This window comes from Triturus cristatus, chromosome 2_1, assembly GCF_964204655.1.
Source record: "Triturus cristatus chromosome 2_1, aTriCri1.1, whole genome shotgun sequence".
NCBI lineage: Eukaryota > Metazoa > Chordata > Amphibia > Caudata > Salamandridae > Triturus > Triturus cristatus.
In genome coordinates this window covers 323016741-323032568 of record NC_140581.1, presented here as the reverse complement: position 1 = coordinate 323032568, position 15828 = coordinate 323016741, and positions in this window count along the sequence as shown.

Sequence of the window (15828 nt, the reverse complement as noted above, 5' to 3'; positions counted from 1 at the left end):
ACACAATCTCCCATAGAGAATTAGGAGATTGCGACTGCACCATGAGCGGTCGCATCATGATAAGGTGCGCGGAACCGCAAACCTATGGTCAGGTGTTTCACACACGAAACGGTGTTGGTCAGAGGCAACTCCAACCGACATCGAAATCAGGCCCAAAGTTATTTGCTATGTTGTTTCTAAATAGTTTCCAAAATGAATGATCCTTAAATATGACCTCCATTTTGAAATCACTTGACTACCTCTCGAGAAGAGGCATATACACCATTCAAGACTATCTTTAGCTTCTTCGGGGGTCTACATAGTTTCACACTTGACGACATCAAGAAACTCCTCTTACCCTACAAGCTGGATCAATATCTATGGTAAGCACAAGCATTGATCACTACATGGAACAAAAATAATTAGGAAATAAATACAATGCTTACTACGCTAATGAAATGCTACTTGTGAAGTATCCACTGGCCATGCCATAAACACTGTTCTTAATTGCACAGTCTTCTTCTCCAACATGGCAACATATTCTCTTCTTTGATCATAACCAGAGTATGAATTTTCACATCAGCTGGTTACCCACTTAAGCCTTCTTCAGGCCAGACAACAAATTATGCCTTAATAACATACCAACGCTTCATGCTCCAAATATATTCTTTCTGTTTAATTCTAAAACTGACTATGATGAGATACTGCACACTTGCCTATACAAACACCAGCTGGATGGACTCCAGAGAGTCCGAAAATGCTGTGGCCCGCTTCATAACAGACCTTAGACAACTGAACTATTGCTTCATCCTAAAATGCTTCTTGAGTTCCAGTAAGAGTGAAAATGTCTTTCAAGTTTTGGATTTTTAATTGCAACACCTTTAGGCACTGGTCTTTAGGAGCTTTATAAAACAAATATACATTGTATTGCTTTGTCACCAATTTGAAACTATAATTGTGTAGATAGACAATTAATTATTCACAGTTAAGTAGCTCAGTTTGACCATGGAGGGCTTGACATGCAACTTGGTAAATTGATGTTTGTCCAAGGCCCCTTAACATGTGAGTCTGGTTATAAGGACCCATATTATCTATCCTGTCACACAGTTGAGTGCTGCATAAAAACTTGAAACGCAGTGTTTTGAGAAGGATAACAAAAAATGCAGCATAACATTTAGCATTTTGCAGTTGTGTGTGATGTTCAACATTGCATCATCGTGCACAGGTGAAACATCAGTGTCTAGCGTATGATTTGTATTCAAGGTGCACCCTCCAGCACAAATTCCTATATGAAGACAGCCAAAAAGAAGAAACAAATCTCTCTAAATATTTACACTACTTGCCCTCTCCTATTCCTCCATGTCTCCTGCCAGTCTTGGAGAATTTCCCTTCTCTTTCCCACATTGTGAAGTATATTTCTGCCGGGGCCTCAGGTGACGGCCTGCCGGCCTGGAGGAGTCTCGATGGGCATGGCCTCCGCCTGAAACCCCCGAGTTTTGGATGCCGGCGGCCGGGCTGTTGGGGCTGCATTGGTCACGGGGGAGAGTAACCTGCGGCTGGACTCGCTGCGGTGCCCGGAGGGCCGTGCAAGGTGCTTTGGGGGAGGCCCTGCGTTGTTTGGGGCCGGCATGTAACGCGGAGGCGGGGTGCAGGCCTGGACGCTACACAGTGGAGATCCGGGATGTCCCTGGCCCCCCACCCCCCTCGCTCGGGCCCTGGCTTGCCCCTGAGACGTGGTCTGGCGACCGGCACACAGCGGTGCTGGTGTGCGAAGTGAACGGGGCGGCGCAGGTCCCGACTGCGGCCTGGGGCGTAGCTGGTGCACACCGGATACTTTGGGGAGGCGGCGGGACTCCAGTGAACCCGAGAGGCCGCACGTGGATGGTCCCGTGGCAGGCGGCAGGCGGCGGCGACGGCGACAGCTGGATCCCTGCTGCACCTCCCTCTCGCCTGAAGACCCGGACCAGCAAGGGGACTCCCCGTCTGCACCGGCCATTATGGGAGGTAAGGGGCCTTGTGGGGGGGCCGCACACCAAACTTGACAAATTCACCTACCGGAAGGGCCAGGCGGGCTCCCCCCCCCCCGATGAGCCTAAAGAGATCACCCTGCAGGACGTCATGGCCACGCTGACCCAGAAGCAGGTCTCCATTGGGACGATCTCAACGGACATAACGCTGCTGAGAGCCAATGTCACTAAAATGAATACGAGGCTGTCGGAGGTGGAAACGGCCGCGGCGACCCTTACCAGCGACACAGCGGAGTGTAAACAGCGGAAACGGACGCTGGAACTTGTCCAAAAGCAGCTGTTGGACAAGCTGGATGACCAGGAAGGCAGGTCCAGAAGGAACAATGTCCGCGTCGTGGGTGTGCCGGAGAGCGAGCGGGGGCCGGCGCTGGACCTCTTCATTGAAAAACTTATCACGGACCAGCTGCAGCCGCGTGGGCTGTCAAAATTCTTCTCCGTGGAAAGAGCACATCGGGTACCCGGAGGACGGCCGAGACCGGGGGCCCCCCCGCGACCGATCCTGGCACGTATATTTAACTTACGGGACAGGGACGCTATCCTGCAGGTGGCGCGCACCGCTCCCCCGCTGAAGGTGGACAATTGCACGGTAACCCTTTATCCGGATTACACCACAGCAGTGATGAAGCAGCGTCGCGACTTCCTGGCAGTCAAAAAGGAGTTGCGCGCTCGTGAACTTAAATATGCGATGCTCTACCCGGCGAAGCTGCGGGTGGCAGCGGAGGGACGGACATGGTTCTTCACCACGCCGACGGAGGCCACGGAGTGGCTGGAGGGGTGGCGCCCGACGAGAGCAGCGGACCGCATGGGACGTGAATGTCGACAGCATTCTGGGTCCCCCGGGGCTTCGGATGACGCCGGCCCGGGGGGCACGGAGCGCACACCACCGGAATGAAGCAGACAGGGGAAGGACTGGATTTGTTGTGGTAAGGTGGTGCGGGGTGTCGGGTGGGCCCCCGTGGTAGCAGGGAGCATGGCAAAAATTGGGGCGCTGAAAGACTGAACTTCGATATCCTCAATGGCTGGTTTCTCGCATTGACCCATATGTGATGAAGGGAAAGGGCGCTGGACAGGGAGCAGCTACTCCCCCACACGCAAGTACCAAGGTATGGGATCTAAGCACTCTGCTAATTTGGGGTGGCGGGTAGTTCCAAATCCGCTGGGCAGGGAGGCAGGGAGGGGGGTGGGGAAATGGGGGGACCACGGGAAAGTTTTTTCATGTTTTGTTATGTATGTTGCATCTATACATTGGCGATTGACGCAACCTAGGCCTGTTATCACACTAAGGATAGTGTACATGTTCAGCCACATCTCTACTACCCTACATGACGGAAGCGGAACACAAGCTTACATGTAGGGAGTATGCAACCACCCAGCCCCTTGTTCAGAATAATGTCCTGGAATGTGAATGGATTGGGGGATAAAATCAAACGGGGGCTGGTTCTCCAATACCTTAAGCGCAAGGGGCCAGCAGTGCGCTCCTGCAGGAAACACACTTAGGTGCCGATCACGATCCTGTAAAAACCGGGTACGAACCGTCGGACGGAGCAAATTCTCCGTCTGACGCGTACCCGGTCGTCAAAATCTACCAACATGGAATTACGATTCGCACGGAAACACCATTTCCGTACGAATCGTACAAAACCCCGACCGAACAAAATAAACATACAAATGCGAACTGGGAAAGCGCCGACCTGACGTCGGGACGCACGCAGCCTGCCATTTACGAACCAGGAATTACGATTCGCACCGACGTCATCCCGCACGGTGAATATTTTCCGGCAGCCAAAAACTGCCGGAAAATCAGGACGACGCGAACAAGGACTACCAGTACGCGACGGACAGACAGGACGACGCGAACAAGGAGGACCAGTACGCGACAGGACGACGCGAACAAGGAGGACCAGTACGCGACGGACAGACATGGACCCGAACCTACGAGTCATCCCGGCCCTCATAGCAATCGACCTCCTCTACAGGTTCGGACGCAGACGCCGCAGAAGGTCAGAACAACTAAGGGAGGGGGGAAAGTGGGGTGGGGTGGGGGTGGCAGGACCAGGGCAGGCCACAAACCCCCCACCAAAGTCACACAGCACACATGCCCTGGACATACCTGACTCCCATGCCCTGGTCACTACGAGGGGGTGGCGGCGTGACAAGATAATCCAGCGACCGCCACAACGGAAGTCCGTCACGACGCGAACAGGCAACACAACCAGACAGGTACGTCCCGTACCCACGCCTGAAGAGCGTGTGTACGAGTCAAACCATGCCCACACCCACACCCACGTCACCCCAACAATGGCGGGACGGCTCGTACCCACGTGGCAAAGGCCTGTGTACGGCCCGCACAAGCATCACACAGCGTGGGGACAGATATGTACGGACCCTACCCCCACCCCTTATGCATGGAGCGTACCCCCACCCCAACAGTGTAAGTACGACCCGTACCCACCCACGTACGTATGGAGCGTACCCCCACCCCAACAGTGTAAGTACGACCCGTACCCACCCGCGTACGTATGGAGCGTACCCCCACCCCAACAGTGTAAGTAAGACACGTACCCTCACCTCGAATGCATGGAGCGTATCCACATCCGTGTATGTCATGAGCGTACATATTGTGAAATTGGAGAGGTGGGTGCAGAGTCCTCCCAGCAGTGCCCTGAGACAGGAGGGGTGTGTGCAGAGTCCTCCCAGCAGTGCCCAGACACAGGAGGGGTGTGTGCAGAGACCTCCCAGCAGTGCCCAGACACAGGAGGGGTGTGTGCAGAGTCCTCCCAGCAGTGCCCTGAGACAGGAGGGGTGGGTGCCTATCACTCCCAGCAGTGCCCAGACACAGGAGGGGTGTGTTCAGAGTCCTCCCAGCAGTGCCCTGAGACAGGAGGGGTGTGTGCAGAGTCCTCCCAGCAGTGCCCTGAGACAGGAGGGGTGTGTGCAGAGTCCTCCCAGCAGAGCCCAGAGACAGGAGGGGTGTGTGCCTAACACTCCCAGCAGTGCCCTGAGACAGGAGGGGTGGGTGCCTATCACTCCGAGCAGTGCCCAGACACAGGAGGGGTGTGTGCAGAGTCCTCCCAGCAGTGCCCTGAGACAGGAGGGGTGGGTGCCTATCACTCCCAGCAGTGCCCAGACACAGGAGGGGTGTGTGCAGAGTCCTCCCAGCAGTGCCCAGACACAGGAGAGGTGGGTGCAGAGTCCTCCCAGCAGTGCCCTAAGGCAGGAGGGGTGGGTGCCTATCACTCCCAGCAGTGCCCAGACACAGGAGGGGTGTGCGCAGAGACCTCCCAGCAGTGCCCAGACACAGGAGGTGTGTGTGCAGAGACCTCCCAGCAGTGCCCAGGCACAGGAGGGGTGTGTGCATAGTCCTCCCAGCAGTGCCCTAAGACAGGAGGGGTGGGTGCCTATCACTCCCAGCAGTGCCCTGAGACAGGAGGGGTGGGTGCCTATCACTCCCAGCAGTGCCCAGACACAGGAGGGGTGTGTGCAGAGTCCTCCCAGCAGTGCCCTGAGACAGGAGGGGTGTGTGCAGAGTCCTCCCAGCAGTGCCCTGAGACAGGAGGGGTGTGTGCAGAGTCCTCCCAGCAGAGCCCAGAGACAGGAGGGGTGTGTGCCTAACACTCCCAGCAGTGCCCTGAGACAGGAGGGGTGGGTGCCTATCACTCCCAGCAGTGCCCGGACACAGGAGGGGTGTGTGCAGAGTCCTCCCAGCAGTGCCCTGAGACAGGAGGGGTGGGTGCCTATCACTCCCAGCAGTGCCCAGACACAGGAGGGGTGTGTGCAGAGTCCTCCCAGCAGTGCCCAGACACAGGAGAGGTGGGTGCAGAGTCCTCCCAGCAGTGCCCAGACACAGGAGAGGTGGGTGCAGAGTCCTCCCAGCAGTGCCCTGAGACAGGAGGGGTGTGTGCAGAGTCCTCCCAGCAGTGCCCTGAGACAGGAGGGGTGTGTGCAGAGTCCTCCCAGCAGTGCCCTGAGACAGGAGGGGTGTGTGCAGAGTCCTCCCAGCAGTGGCCAGACACAGGAGGGGTGTGTGCAGAGACCTCCCAGCAGTGCCCTAAGACAGGAGGGGTGGGGGCCCATCACTCCCAGCAGTGCCCATGGAACGCAAAGGGTGGAGTAGTCACAGATACCATGCCCACAAATGCCAGTCAGGTGCACAAAGACCCTGCAGTACATGTACCACATGTGTGCGAGGATGGAAGTATACGCATGCATAGGGCCAAAAACAAAACATTTACACATGAAGTCATGTCAATAGTCCACATACACAAGTACAATGACTACCAAGGATGCCACGAATGATGCAGCTGGAGAATGGCTCAGCATGCATGTGCCAAGGTGAAGGAGTCCGTCACACACCCAGTTAATGTACTCACAGCTCTGCAGTAAATATTGGGAGCACCCTGCAGGGAAGAAGTCAGGGTACACAGAGGAAGGAAAACACCTTGGGACAATTGCAGCATGCAGCAACTGCTTACATGAATGGAGAAAGGTAGCTAACACCGTGTGAGGCACACTGATCCCAGGGTCCCCCCTATGAGCAGCACACCACTACATTTCCCACACACCCAACACATGACCAACACCCACAACCATGTAGCAGCCCCACCAACAGCAATGCCAGCAATGCAGGAGTGTTCCAAGGGCAAAAAATAAATAGCTTTATTCAGCATGAGCAAAAAACTAGTATGACGTAAGTCCCATCATAACAAAGCCCATAGGGCAGTCCAGGAGTCCCAGCTGGATGGGGGACACAGTGGGATGCGTGTCCCCTAGCTTGCCTGCACAGTTACGAGTCGTCGTCTTCCACAGGGGTGAGGGCATCATGTGGGGGGGAAGGAACAGGCACCGCAGGGACAGGAGGGCAAAGGGAAGGCGAATTGGGTGCAGGGATGGAGGACTCCACCACAGGGGGTGGGGCAGGGCCAAAGGTGGATTCTAGGATCTCACTGCACACCTTGGCAAGGTCCTCCAGGGACTCCCCTGCACCCGAAGGAACCACAGGCCCCAAGGAGGGGGGGGGGTCAGAGGGATGGGTCACAGCGCCAATGGGGGAGGGTGTGGACAGGGGGGGGACTCAACCACCCTGACCGAGGACTTCCTTGACCGCTTGCGTGGTGGCGTCACTGTGGGGCTCAGGGACAGAGCGGCCATGAACGAGTCTTTGGGGGAGATGTGGCCAGGAGAGCTGAGGGGAGGGGATTTGGAGGGAGTGGATTGGGTGGAATGCGGACTCCCACTCTGGCTGCGTGTCACACGTTTTCCCCCAGACCCAGTGGGTGTGCCTACTGCACCCTGTGTGTGCGTGTCAGGAGGTGTGCAGCGGACCTTCCCTGCTGGTTTGGTGCCTGTGTCTGTTGTGGTGGGTGCATGCTTACGTCTGTGTGTATGTGGGACAGGCATGGGAGTGGGAATTGTGGAAGGAGCAGGGGTAGGGGGTGGGACGTAGCGCTGCAGGAGTCCACTGCTGCAGTCAGTGTGGTGTCTATGGACCTCAGCAAGTTGCGTTGGTCAGCCTGCGACGAATGAATGCCCTCCAAGTATGCCTCCATGTTGTTGAGGACCTGGCTGTGGCCATGGAGGACATTAAGGATCGCAGTCTGACCAATCTGCAACTGCCGCTGGATGTCCACAGACTCAGCATTGGCGGCAGCAGTGGAGACAGGGGCAGGGGGTGCGGTGCCTGGCAGGAAGGAGACATGTGGGGACCGGGCACGCTGGGAAGGGACACGAGCACGTGGGAGGCGGCTGATGGCAATGGAGGGGGCGGTGCCAGATGTAGGGCTGCTGTCAGATGGTGGTGCAGCCACCGCCCACTCGGAGTGATCCTCCTCGGACCCGTCGGCTTCATACTCTGTTGTGCCAGTCGACAGGTCCCCGGGTTCACTCTCCACCGCCTCAGGCCCACTCGAAGTGCCATCCCCGATGTCACCGCTGGCACTGGTGCTCGGTCCCTCCGTGCCGTCTGTGTCCATGTCTCCCTCCGTGTCCCCCGACGATGCTGTGGGCAGGGTGAAGAGACAGAAAGTAATCATACACCTGTATACATATGTCACATGAGTCAACTCTACGTAGGTTACAGTGCATAGCCTGAAACAAAGGAAGAGTTACATCTACAAAAAAAGGTACATATGTAGGGCATGCACGACACAGTTCCTCTACCCACCATGCCATGGAATAACTATGGAGAGCATGACACACTAGCAAATGAGATGATATGGAATTTTGACTGAGGAGCAAGGCCCTGGGGACAATCCAGCACTGCATCAGCACCACACAGCGTGGCAGCAAATAGGGATGAGCACGGACCATAGGCAGGAACAAGAGGCACATGCAGCATAGGTAATACTGAGAACATGCCCACCCTGACTGGCACACTGCACCTTGAGTGTATGTCCAGCCAAACATCACACACTTGCCAGTCCTAGCAAGGAGATGACAGGTCTTGACATGTAGGCCATGCCCGCACCACCCACCCCCTACATGAGACAAATCTATGGAGACACAGGAAGCACGAACATCTCTTAGTCAGGGTGAAATACACATGGGATGCAAAACTTCTATATTGCACACAAACTACCCAAGGTGCGCCTGTCCAAATAATCATGTAAAAATGGACATCATCTGAGGATTGCTACAAGACACACAGGCAATGGCCACCGTGAGTATGTACTTGGAAAATCCGGTCAGGCTGTACAGTGGACACTTGCAATACATCGCACGTCAATATACATGGTGCCAGAGGACAATGGCACAGAGCACAACCTATGCTGTAGACACAGAGATTGTCAACATATTCGGATTACACACATGATACCTAGGAAAAAATGCCCCTGGGGACAGTAGTGGCCACACAACTCCATGCTCCTGAATGGGAATGACTGCAACACATGCTAACATCCCTGCACTATGCCTAACGCACACTCCTGCACATCATGTCACAGGCCACCACATAGGACATGCATACTGTAAGGCCTCACACTTGAGAGACGAACTCCCATGTCTGGACTCAGCATTAGTGCCAACTGACATGGAACCCACAAGTCCAGAAGTGTACAGGGCACAGGTAAGGTCCCAAATCCTGTTACACACCACCCCCACACATTATGCTGCAGGCATTGTACACTTGGAGAAGGTGTCAGGCTACATGACCTTGTGATGGAGCGACTACACACAGACCAGGGAACACATTGCAAGGAGGGGAAGGGAGGCAGGAGAGCACAGCAAGTCTGTGGGGGATTGGATCAGCACAGCACCATAAACCCTGGAAGTGTATCCATGGAACATTGCACTTACAAATGCTGGTGAAACACAACAAACACACACATGTACCTACCCCCTTCCGGCTGCTGCATCTCCTGTAGACGCCTCTCCAAGTCAGGAAAGACCACCGCCAGCACACGTTTCTGGATGTGGGAGAGACGGCGGCGCCCACGGTTCTCGTGGCTCTCAGGTGAGTCCCCCAGCAGGACCCGTGCGATCCTCGGCGTCCAGCACCGGATGTCCTGCCAGCGTTTCCTCACCAGGGACATGCGCCGCCTCCGACCTTCCGCACTCCTCACGGCGCTGACGGCGTCCAGCCATATCTGCTCCTTGGCAGAGGCGTCTACCTGTGAGGATGGACAAGTGACACTACATCAGTACACCTGGCACATGTCACAGGGACACAGATTAGAACACATTTGCTGTTTACAACAAGGCCTAGTATGCATCCAACGCATTGCACCTTTGTCATAGGGACATGATCCTCTGGGGGAAGGCCAAAAGCAGAACGTGCCATTGAAAGGACACAGGTGGAATGCGGGCAACTACACAAGCAATGATCCAGGCTCACACTGTGCATCACACCCACCCCTCCTGTCTCAGGGCACTGCTGGGAGTGCTAGGCCCCCACCCCTCCTGTCTCAGGGCACTGCTGGGAGTGATAGGCCCCCACCCCACCTGTCGCAGGGCACTGCTGGGAGGACTCTGCACCCACCCCTCCTGTCTCAGGGCACTGCTGGGAGTGATAGGCCCCCACCCCTCCTGTCTCAGGGCACTGCTGGGAGGACTCTGCACACACCCCTCCTGTGTCTGGGCACTGCTGGGAGGTCTCTGCACACACCCCTCCTGTGTCTGGGCACTGCTGGGAGGACTCTGCACACACCCCTCCTGTCTCAGGGCACTGCTGGGAGGTCTCTGCACACACCCCTCCTGTGTCTGGGCACTGCTGGGAGGACTCTGCACACACCCCTCCTGTCTCAGGGCACTGCTGGGAGGTCTCTGCACCCACCTCTCCTGTCTCAGGGCACTGCTGGGAGTGATAGACCCCCACCCCTCCTGTCTCAGGGCACTGCTGGGAGTGATAGGCTCTCACCCCTCCTGTCTCAGGGCACTGCTGGGAGTGATAGGCCCCCACCCCACCTGTCGCAGGGCACTGCTGGGAGACATCAGGCATTCCCCCCCCTTGGGACCCCCCCTACAGTACATGGCATGTGTGTCACACCTGGACACAATGGCAGAAATCACAGTCACAAAAAAGGGACACAGTCTGTGGCAGTGGACACTGCACTCACCTGATAACCTGGTCGCCCATACAGCATGGGGTACCGTGGGAGGATCACATCCACCAAAGCCATGTTCTCCTCCAGGGTGAATGGCTGTGACCTCTCCACAGCCCTTGACATGGTTCCAGGGAATCAGTAGCAGCAGCTGGGTCGTGGAATACAGAGATGTGCAGGCAAGTGCTCCCTCATGGGACCTGGCTGCCTTATATCTGCCTTGCTGGCCCATCTCATGCACAGGAGTACAGAGTGATTGGTCACTCACATTTGCATCCTATGTTTCCTCCAATCCCTTCAAACCTAGCAGTCTGTGGGTTCTCTATCGGTTTCATTCTCCTGCATGATGTCAGCCCCACAAACACATTGCAACAAAGTAGAAGAATTCCAACTGACTTCTGCTGTGCACCTTCCAGAACAATTTCGAAATTTGAACTTGGTCTCCATGACAACCAGCATGCATGTAGGCCTTAATACTTGTCCCCTATGTAATTTTCAGCGTCACACACAGGTACGGTGCGTTTCGGGGCCCTAGGGCACCCCAAATGCATTGCAACGGCCCCTACACACGTGCCTACGTTCACTATCATTATGGGTCTCCTCGCGTATGCGTACTCGTAGTGATAGTGAGCGTACAGGCGTGTGTACGGGCCGTACCACTACGAGTACGCATACGCGAGGACACCCATAGTGATAGTGAGCGTACAGGCGTGTGTACGGCCCTATCACTATGGGTGGCCTCGCGTATGCGTAGTCGTAGTGGTACAGGCCGTACACATGCCTGTACGCTCGGCATCACGATGGGTACACATATGGCAGCACTCCCATAGTGATATGGGAACGTACACAGGCCCTCCTCGCAGCAGTACAGCGGTTTTTACACAGCACAGTGGTGACAGGCGGCACACAGGTAGGGATAGGGCGGACATACTTGTCCATGGATGGACATACTTGTCCATGGATGGACATACTTGTCCATGGATGGACATACTTGGCCATGGATGGACATACTTGGCCATGGATGGACATACTTGTCCATTAATTGACATCAAGGCATCATCTGTGCATTACTACATGTGTGGGGCACAGGTGTGACGGCCTGTGATGTGGCACATGACTCCTGAGTGGAGAAGGCACCAGATGTATGATGAGATGTGTACAGATGTACTGTGTGATGGTGCAATGTGTGCCAGGCGTGGCCTTGACTCCTTTGACATGTGTGCATGTCGTACTGCACACTTGGGGTGAGCGTCACTGGCATGGCACGGACACCAACACACGGAAGTGTCCCCTGATGCCCGGTACAGGGGTTATCACACCTGACTTGTCACTTCCCACGGTGCACAATGTGACTATGTCATGTATGTGTGGGGGCTTCCCATCAGATTGATGTTGGAGCACCCTCAAAAGCTGCAGCCGTTGCAGCAACCAACATGTGTCTGTGTGTAGATTGTCATTGCACACTGTTCCGCACACCATGCCACATGTGGTATCGGATGTGAGGTGCACATGTATGCATGGGACACGGAGTAGCGTGACAAGGACATGTCAGCATCCTCACAAGGAATGTGTGGTGAGTCATGACATGTGCACCTTCATGGCAAGGTGTGTGGGCTGTCCTAGTGTAATGTCATGTGACCTGTGGCTCCAGTGTTCCACTACCAGTCTCTGCAATCGGCATCCTACTGCTGCTGATGTGTGGGCGTATGTCACTCCTGTCTTGCGTCTGGCTGTTCACTTGCACTGGGACACAGCTATTCCCATGGCGTGGCATGTGGCGGTTCTCAATCTCCGTGTGTAGCTGGGTCTTGGTAGGAGGGTCACCTGGCAGCCATACGTGTCCTGGGCATGTAGCACATACCTGACTCCCTATGTAGCATATGTGTATTGACAGATTAACATGTGCTCAGTACATATGATTTGTTGTCGTAGTGCACTCACTCTTCCTTGTCATTTCCAAATTAATGCAGAGCGCCGCCTCTTGCCCGACCAATTCCGGACTTGGCTGCCATGCAGGAGAATGACAGCATCCGGCTCTACCGCTTCACCCAACCGTTGATTGTGGAGTTGACGGCGAGACTGGCACCACACCTGCAACCGCAGCACAGGTATCCTACGGCACTGACACCCCAGCTGAAGGTAATGGCTGCCCTACATTTTCTTGCCACGGGTACCTTTCAAAATACCATAGCTCATGTTGGTGGCATGTCCCAGAGCATGTTCTGCCGTGTGCTGCATGATTTCTTAGAGGCCATGTTGATTCACCTGGATGACTTCATCAAGTTCCCAACCCCTGAACAGATGACTGAGGTCAAGCGTGGATTCTATGGCCTGGGAGGGATGCCCCATGTCATTGGGTCCATAGATGGGACACATGTAGCTTTGGTACCACCACACGCACGGGAGGTGGCGTACCGCAATCGAAAGCACTACCACTCCATCAATGCCCTTGTGGTGTGTCTGTCCAACATGGTGATTTCACATGTCTGTGCTCGTTTTCCAGGATCAGCACACGATGCCTACATCATGAGGCGTAGCAGGATGCCTGAAATGATGATGCAGCTGCGCAACGAACGGGCATGTGTTGTTGGTGGGTACAGTCTGTCTGTCCTGTATTTTGCATAACCTACCAGCACGACCGCTTCACCACTTCTAACGATGTCCATGTGCTTCCCATGTAGGGGACGCTGGCTATCCCAACATGCCTTGGCTGCTCACACCTCTCCGCAACCCCATCACGCCGGCCCAGCTCCGCTACAACACCGCCCATGGCCGGACAAGGCGAGTGATCGAGAGGACGTTTGGCCTGCTGAAGAGCCGATTCAGGTGCCTACACAAGACCGGCGGCGCACTCCCATATGCCCCGGCGAAGGTCTGCAAGATCTTCATGGTCTGCTGCATGCTGCACAACATGGCAGTTGAAAGAGCTGTGCCACTCATCCTGAATCAACATGACGAGGACCATCCACCCATGGAGGACGAAGGGCTTGGCAATGGGGCTAGTGATGTGGAGGATGTGGAGCCGCAGGAGGACATCCGGACTCGGCTCATACGCGACTTCTTTGCTTAGTGGTGAGTACCAGTGTCTGAGTGTGCACGCATTGGTCCCCGTGTGGCATGTGTTGTGATGTGTGTGTCCACCTGCATGTATGGCACGTGAGTCAGAGGTGTGTGTGGGTGTGTCACTGGAGTGATGGTGGCAGTGATGGTAGTATTTCCCCAGTCATAATTGTGACCTAGCATGTTGTCATCCATACATGTGTCGAGTAAATGCACATGCAAGTGGCTGTGCTTTTTGTGGCTGACTTCTTGTGTGTCTCTCTTCCCCAGGTACTTGCGCATGACGTCTGCTGCTTGCATTGTTGTGGCACTGCTATTCCTCATGGACATGACATCGTGGGCTGACTCAGCGTTACAGGCACGGACACGTTTGGAAGTCTCCATAGGGTAAGGGATGCATCTGGGGTGTATTGGGTGTGGCAGGTGTTCACGATGTATGCACACTGGCCCTGTCGATGTTTGGTTCCTCTGCAGCCATGTGGCATCAGCATGGGACAGGACATGCAGCTGTGTACACCTGAATAGATGGTCTGCCTGGTAGACAGTCATCAGTGATGGGATAGGGGATTGTGATGATGGCATCAATGTGTGTGACACTGCCCTCGGACACATACGGTTAGCATTGGCTTGACATGGTGTGGGACTTCCACATCAGCGGATCTATGGTGTATGGCAGTCTCTCCGTGAGCAGCTGTGGGTGTTTGGCTGTTAGCCGTCGCTTGTGTGCCAGTTCCATGGCTATCACGCATTTGTGCTGCAGAAGGGGGGTGCCAGTGTTGGACCCACATGTTACTCCACATGATGTGTTCATGTGTACTTCAAGTAGCCTCTGCACTCCCGAAAACATGAATAATAAAGGTGTCCCTATGCCTCCAAGGTGCCTCTTCTCAGTCAATGCTGGTGTGTTGCCACGGTGCATCCAGCATGTCTGGCATGGTATTCCCTGATTGTGGCTATGTGTCAATGTGTCGAGTAGCAAGATGCAAGCTGTGTGTGTGGGCTGAGACTGTGTATTGGGCATGATGTCCATGACTGTGTGGGTATTGTGACATGTGCCATCCCCATGCATCCAACGTTGTCCAGGACCCCATTCTCTGCATCCACCGGACTCAAGCTTGCAGGACATGGTTCTGCCACCTGTCTACACATACCTGGGTGCCCCCCAGGACACTGGACTGGATCCCTGACCTCTGCGCATGACTGTTGCTGTACTCAATGTGTCTGTCAGCACGGTTGTTCGGCCACCCACTCAGCTGGTTGGGCCCATCACGGGTGTGTATGGTGCTCCATGTCTGTCTTGCCTAATACACTGTGACCCATGTGTCCTGTGCCAGACTCAGGCCCCAGGGTGTGGATGGTTGAAGACAAAAGATGACTCAGGCATGTTTAGACTTTACATGACACATGTTAGGTAATAATGCAACCAGCAGGCATCTACTCTTCATAGTGTGATTTATTATTGGGGGGGGGGGAGACAAAGTGAGGGGCTTTCCGGGAGTTTGGAATCCAAAGTTCAGTAGGGTAGTTGGTGTCCTTGCCATTTGAAATCCTCAGAGTCCATGCCACAGTCTTTGTCAACATTGGTCAGACAGTGACCAGCAGGGCCATGTGGCAGAGAATGTCTCTTGATGCTGTGATGCTGTTGCTCCAGTGGGCCAGGTGCCAGGCCAGGTGTCCTGGGAGATGGTGATGTAGCGCCGACCCTCACGGTCCTTTCCGTGGACGACCCGGCCTCCTGCGGGGACCCTCAGCAGCAGGCCGTGACGACGTCTGGGATGCTCCATCGGATGTTTCCTCCTCCTCCTCCTGATCCCTCCCTGTGGATGGTGATGTTCTCCGCCTTCTGGCACAGGGAGGGTCGGCCATGTTGTCGGCCATCCGACGGAGTGTATCGTGAATCCCCTTGAACACCGTCACTTGCTCAGCCTGTCTGTCCTCCATCCTTCGTTGGTGTTGCAGTAGACAGGCATGTTGCTGGGCCTGCTGGGTCTTGATCCCCTCGAGGATGGACACAACCTGGGCCATGCCCGTGGTGTCCTGCCGGTATGTGTCCATGATGTTTCGGACATGGGCAAATACCGGTTCCCCAGCCAACTGGTCAGGCTCGCGCCTCCGCCGTCCTCCACTCCCACCACCCCTGCCCACTTGCACCTGGCCTGCACTTGTGGGTACATCGGGTCTCCGGGACCCCTGAGGGGTGGCATTGGCGTTGTCACCTGCCTCCTCCT